Raw genomic sequence first — 5,892 nt, forward strand, 5'->3', positions numbered from 1 at the left:
TAAGCTTTTGAAGAAGAGTAACGCCTGGTGGGCTGCAGTTCATGGGGTCAGACATGACTGAGCGACTTCACTTTCACTTTTCATTTTCATGCATTGGAGAAGAAAATGGCAACCCACTCCAGTGTTCTTGCCTGGAGAATGCCAGGGACGGGGGAGCCTGGTGGGCTGCCGTCTCTGGGGTTGCACAGAGTCAGACACGACTGAAGCGACTTAGCAGCAGCAGCAGCAGCAGCAGCAACAGAGTTAACCACCAGAAAAGCATTAGCAAAACAGTTCCTAATGTGGGAGGGAAAGTTTTCTTCTACCAGTGTAGGTCCTTGGGGGTCAGGGGCCCGTTTAACAGGAGAGAGGCTTATTTCACATGTGTGCAGGAGCACTCAAAAATGAGTGGCTCCTTGAAAAGGTAGGGTGAGGGGTATACACTGCTATAACAAAAGCACAGGGTTGGGGGGAGCTCCTGCAGGAAATGTGAAGGTTTTGATAGAGTTTGATATCAATGAGTTATTGCAGTTACTTAAGATATTGGAGAAGGAAATGGCAACCCACTCCAGTGTTCTTGCCTGGAGAATCCCAGGGATGGGGGAGCCTGGTGGGCTCCCGTCTATGGAGTCGCACAGAGTCGGACACGACTGAAGCGACTTAGCAGCAGCAGCAGCATGATGTTGTAATGTTGTGATTATTAATAGAGTGATGAGTTACTAGCTAACCAGGTTATGAAACATTGTCTAATTCTAGTTCTTGTAGTCCCCAGTTCAAGTTTCTAAAAATAACAAAGTGAGCGTTAACTTTGAGATGTTTTTGTTGCTCAGTCCTGTTGTTTAGTCATGTCGGACTGTTTGCGACCCCAGAGACTGTAGCGTGCTAGGCTTCTCTGTCCTTCACCATCTCCCGGAGCTTGCCCAAACTCGTGTCCATTGAGTCAGTGATGCCATCCAACCATCTCGTCCTCTGTCTTCCCCCTTTTCCAATGAGTTGGCTCTTCGCTTCAAGTGGCCAAAGTATCAGAGCTTCAGCCTCAGCATCAGTCTCTCCAGTGAACATTTAGGATTGATTTCCTTTAGGATTGACTGGTTTGATCTCTTTGCAGTCCAAGAGACTCCCAAGAGTCTTCTTCAGCACCACAGTTCAAAAGCATCAGTTTTGAGATATTATTAGACTTTAAAAATGTATTGATTAATCCTCACAGTTACTTCAAAGAAGATACGTAATTAAAATGTTTAGAATATGTGCCATCCACTGTTCATCCAGCTGGTGTTCTGTGCTTGCATGGGGCTGTGCAGTGAGAGCCCACTAAGGCCGCTGGCTTCCCAGAGCCTTCAACATTCCTGCTCAGAGTCCTCAGACCTTGAGCCAGCTAGGGAGCAAGTGCACAGTAACCAAGGTTGTGGAAATGCCCATGAAGCACTTCAAGAAAGCCACGGTGTCAGCCTCCATCTTTAGATGAGGTAGGCAGGGTTCTCCAGAAAATGGAACTGATAGCGTGTGGGTATACATATGTAGATAAGATGTATGTGTGTGTATGTGTATATGTATGTGTGTGTGTGTGAGAGAGAGAGAGAGAGAGAGAGACTGATTTTGAGGAATTGGCTCCCGTGATTGTGGGGGTTGGCAAGTTTGAGAGCTGAAGGGCAGGTTGGCAGACTGGAGACCCAGGGAAGGGTTGATGCTGCAGCTTGAGTCCATAGGTTATCTGGATTCAGAATTTCCTCTCCCTTGGGAGGCCTCAGTCTTTTTCTGAAGACCTTTCGGTGATTGAAGGAGGCCCATCCACATTATGGAGGGCAACTGTATGTGCAGGCACGCATGCTAAGTCACTTCAGTCATGTCTGACTCTTTGCGACCCTATGGACTATAGCCTGCCAGGCTTCTCTGTCCATGGGGTTCTCCAGGCAAGGATACAGGAGTGCATTGCTGTGTGATGGAGGGCAGTCAGCTTGACTCAAAGCTGACTTAATTTCTATATTAAATACCTTTGCAGAACATCTAAAATAATATTTGGCCAAATATCCAAACTTTGTGGCCCAGTCATGTCAACACATGAAATTAACCATCACATGGAACAGGTGAAAATACTGAAGCATGACCTAGCCATGGGTGGAACATTCCAGAAAAGAAGACAGGCAGCTCTGGCCTGGATGGAAAGGAGGCCTGTGTAAGGTTGTTGGCACCACAGTGTTGTAAGAAAAATTCTGGGAACATCAGGCTAAGGTCTGATCATACAGGGCTCTGAGGGGTAAGGCAGGGGATTTGAATTTATTCTGAGAGCAATGGAGAACAAATATGTGCAGTGCTAAGTGTCAGGGTAACTTCTGAGAAGATCTTCCAGTTCTATGTACCAAGTGTAAAACAGTGTGCCTTCTAGATAAAATGCTTTGCTGAATAATGAATCCCAGATAATGGCTCAAATGGAGAAGATAGATATCAAATACGTGAAATAGCCTTTTCCTTACACTCTCACTCTAAAGGATACTTTAACAGTCACTGATACCCTTGGAAGAAAAGTTATGACCAACCTAGATAGCATATTCAAAAGCAGAGACATTACTTTGCCAACTAAGGTCCATCTAGTCAAAGCTATGGTTTTTCCTGTGGTCATGTACGGATGTGAGAGTTGGACTGTGAAGAAGGCTGAGCGCCGAAGAATTGATGCTTTTGAACTGTGGTGTTGGAGAAGACTCTTGAGAGTCCCTTGGACTGCAAGGAGATCCAACCAGTCCATTCTCAAGGAGATCAGCCCTGGGATTTCTTTGGAAGGAATGATGCTAAAGCTGAAACTCCAGTACTATGGCCACCTCATGAGAAGAGTTGACTCATTGGAAAAGACTCTGATTCTGGGAGGGATTGTGGGCAGGAGGAGAAGGGGACGACAGAGGATGAGATGTCTAGATGGCATCACTGACTCGATGGACGTGAGTCTGAGTGAACTCCGGGAGTTGGTGATGGACAGGGAGGCCTGGCGTGCTGCGATTCATGGGTTCGCAAAGAGTCTGACACGACTGAGCGACTGAACTGAACTGAACTGATACCCTAACTGCAACTTTCCAACGTTTTAGTATTATATATGTATATTTCTATTTTGCATTTTAAATGACATTGTACTATATTGTATTGAAAGTGAAAGGGAAGCCGCGCAGTCATGTCCGACTCTTAGCGACCCCATGGACTGCAGCCCACCAGGCTTCTCGGTCCATTGGATTTTCCAGGCAAAAGAGTACCAGAGTGGGTTGCCATTGCCCTCTCCGGAGTTTCAGCTATAAGTTTATATAAAGGCAGGTCAAGTTCCCCATAACCCGGAATCCAAATGCAACAGTAATCTGTGATTCCCCCAAATCCTCTCAATTGTCTTAAAGCCATGGTATATTATAGGCCCCTAAAAATGCTCAGGGGCTTCCCTGGTGGCTCAACAGTAAAGAATCCACCTGCAATGCAGGAGACAAAAGTTCAGTCCCTGGGTTGGGAAGATCCCCTTGAGAAGGAAACGGCAACCCACTCCAGTATTCTGGCCTGCCTGGGAAATCCCGTGGACTACAGTCCATGGACTCGCAGAGAGTTGGCCTGAACAACAACAACAAGAGTGCTGAGACTAATTTAGACAATTTTCATTTAGAACACAGCTGGAGTGCATTTTTTATTTTTTTTTTTGGTGATGAGGAAGTCAGTTCCTCTTTCATAATGATGACTATTAAAAACATTTCTGGGAACTTTTACAATGTTTTCTTCAGAATGCTTCATACATCAGTTCTCTCATTTCAAAGCAGTCACCATTTAGCACGTTGAACAGAGTGTGAAATAATTGACCTTTGGCTATCGCAAAAGGCACACAGCTTAGTAACGGAGAGGTCAAACCTTCAATATTTATTCAGAATCCCCTCAAAGGACTATGAAGTGACACTTAAAAGAGTCCTTTAAAAAACTCAGCCCATGAAGCAGAGTTGAGTGTGAAAAGCAGCTGACATATGTGGGGTCTGAAGCCAGAGAGCCTCTTTCTTCATCAGGAGCGGGTTTCCTGAGAGGTTTCTATTTCTAGCTCCTTTTATAAGATGCATCTCAAGGCAGCTTGATTACCAGGGAAGTACTTGAGAAAACAAAAGCAAATGGTTCAATAAGTGGGATGAGAGCCTGAGGCTAGCGCTCTCTGGGCATATTCCCCCCACCTACCACAGTTCCTTAAGCTGAAATGCCCAACCGATCCTTGCCCTGGGGAAGGGTGGGGCCTCTCCGCCTGGATCTGGGAAGTGGCTAAAGCAGCCAGTACCAGGCTCAGGGCAATGACATCTTCCCAGAAAGGCCCGCCTTCAGCCTGTTTTTGCTTCCTCTGTTGTAGAGACGCCCACCCAACTCTGGCAATGACAGGTAGCTTTGAGAAAACAAAACGAGATCCTCACTTAATTCCCTGGCATTTTTATTTTTCTAAATTTTATTCTGACATGTGCACACAGCTCTATGTATTATCTTATACTTTAGCTTCCCTGGTGGCTCAGACGGTAAAGCATCTGCCTGCAATGCAGGAGACCCGGGTTCGATTCCTGGGTAGGGAAGATCCCCTGGAGAAGGAAATGGCAACCCATTCCAGCACTCCCCCGCTGCAGGAGAGCCTAGCCTAGCTCCTCCGCCTGGAGAGCCGCCTCCGGGACCCCTAGGAAGCAAATGAAAGCACATGTAACCGGAAGCAATGGCACCCCACTCCAGTACTCTTGCCTGGAAAATCCCATGGACGGAGGACCCTGGTAGGCTGTAGTCCATGGGGACGCTAAGAGTCGGACACGACTGAGTGATTTCACTTTGTCTTTTCACTTTCATGCACTGGAGGAGGAAATGGCAACCCACTCCAGTGTTCTTGCCTGGAGAATCCCAGGGACGGGGGACCCTGGTGGGCTGCCATCTATGGGGTCGCATAGAGTCGGACACGACTGAAGCGACTTAGCAGCAGCAGCAACCAGCACTCTTGCCTGGAAAATCCCATGGACGGAGGAGCCTGATAGGCTACAGTCCATGGGGTCGCAAAGAGTCGGACACGACTGAGCGACTTCACTTTCCATATCTATTTTGGGCTGCACTGGATCTTCATTGCTGCACGTGGGCTCTCTCTAGTTGCAGAGAGTGGAGTGGGCTCTCTAGTTGCACAGTTTCTCACCATGTGGCTTCTCTTGTTGGGGTGCACCGTCTCTAGGCACACAGGCTTCTGTAGTTGCGGCATACGGGTTCATTAGTTGTGGCTCAAGGGCATAGTTGCCCCTTAGCAGGTGGTATCTTTCCAGACCAGGGATTGAACCTGTATCCCCTGCATTGGAAGGCAGTTTCTTATCTACTGTGCCACCTGGGAAGTCCTCCCAGGTGGTTTTGATAGCATTCCTTTCATTTCAGACAACTTCTCTTCTTCCCTTCCCGGATAGCTTAGTTGGTAAAGAATCCGCCTGCAATGCAGGAGACCCCTGTTCGATTCCTGGGTTGGGAAGATCCACTGAAGAAGGGATAGGCTACCCACTCCAGTATTCTTGGGCTTCCCTTATGGCTCACCTGGTAAAGAATCTGCCTGCAATGTGGGAGACCTGGCTTAGATCCCGGGATTGGGAAGATCCCCTGGAGAAGGGAAAGGCTACCTACTCCAGTATTCTGGCCTGATCGCAGAGTCGAACAAGACTGAGTGACTTCCACTTTCACTTTCTCCTCCTTGCTCTGTCTGGAGCCCCGGAGGGTATGACTTTTCAATGAAAAGGGATAAAAATACACTTAGTATTTGGGGAGGCAACACTGATATAGCATTGAAGGGCTTGAAGAAAGATAACAAGAAACTTAAATGTCTTAAATTATAAAACTGAGGCATAAGTGTACCCCATAGTGCGTCTAATGCTGTGTTGCAGTTTGATCTTACAGTATGCCAAGTGGCAAAGT

General features: G+C 47.2%; 1 non-coding gene across 1 annotated transcript; it reads left to right on the plus strand.

The window, feature by feature from the left end:
- The first annotated feature begins 4,466 nt into the window (after positions 1-4,466).
- TRNAC-GCA (transfer RNA cysteine (anticodon GCA)) lies at positions 4,467-4,538 on the plus strand. Its single transcript has one exon. It is a non-coding gene; the product is annotated as a tRNA-Cys (tRNA).
- The last annotated feature ends 1,354 nt before the right edge of the window (positions 4,539-5,892 follow it).

This window comes from Ovis aries, chromosome 2 (genome assembly GCF_016772045.2).
Source record: "Ovis aries strain OAR_USU_Benz2616 breed Rambouillet chromosome 2, ARS-UI_Ramb_v3.0, whole genome shotgun sequence".
NCBI classification, from domain to species: Eukaryota; Metazoa; Chordata; class Mammalia; order Artiodactyla; family Bovidae; genus Ovis; species Ovis aries.